Below are 826 nucleotides of genomic sequence, written 5' to 3' on the forward strand. Positions count from 1 at the left end.
GAAGAAAGAGGGCAACCCACTCAGGACCCCTTCTGTCTCTCAGACAGAAGCTTTCTTTCCCCAATAAATATGTTCTGCTCTTGAAAAAATTGATAAAAAAAAAAGATAAACAGGTTTTGCAGAATTGACACTTTTTAATTGAGTGGTGAAATTATGTACAAAATATGTTATATTCTTGGCACTTGTATTTGTACAATTCCATTTTTGTTTCTGAGACAAGGGTCTTTCACTGTGTAGTTCAAGCAGGCCTTGAACTCACTATGTACCCAGGCTGGCTTTGAACTTGCGGTAATCCTCCTGGGATTACAGGTGTGCACCGCCACACCTGGTTTATAATTCTGTTTTTTCTCAAGAAAAGCCTATTATATTGTAAGAGAATGTGGAACTTTGTAAGACATCCCTCCACCGTAATACTGGAGACTGAACCTAGGCCTTGGGCAGGGCAATACAACTTTTTTTTTTTTTTTTTTGTCTTTTTGAAACAAGGCTTCACTATACAGTTTAGGCTGGTTTGAAATCACTTTGTAGCCCAGGCTGGCCTTGAACGTTCAGTGATCCTCCTGCCTCAGCCTCTCAAGTGCTGGGATTACAGACATGTACCACCATGCCCAGCTTTATTTTCTGTATAACTCAGAGGTCCAGATGGGTATATTAGCTTTCTGTTGCTGTAACAAACATACATCAGATAAACAACTTAAAAGGGAAAGTCTGTTTTGGCTCTTAGTTTCAGAGATTTCAGTCTGCAGTTTCTTGACCCCATTGCTTTGGGAAGGAAGCATGTGGTAAGGTAAAGCTCCTTCTTCATGGCAGCCAGGAAGGAGAGGGG

The sequence above is a fragment of the Chinchilla lanigera genome, unplaced genomic scaffold (assembly GCF_000276665.1).
Source record: "Chinchilla lanigera isolate Chin_1 unplaced genomic scaffold, ChiLan1.0 scaffold00034, whole genome shotgun sequence".
Taxonomy (NCBI): Eukaryota; Metazoa; Chordata; class Mammalia; order Rodentia; family Chinchillidae; genus Chinchilla; species Chinchilla lanigera.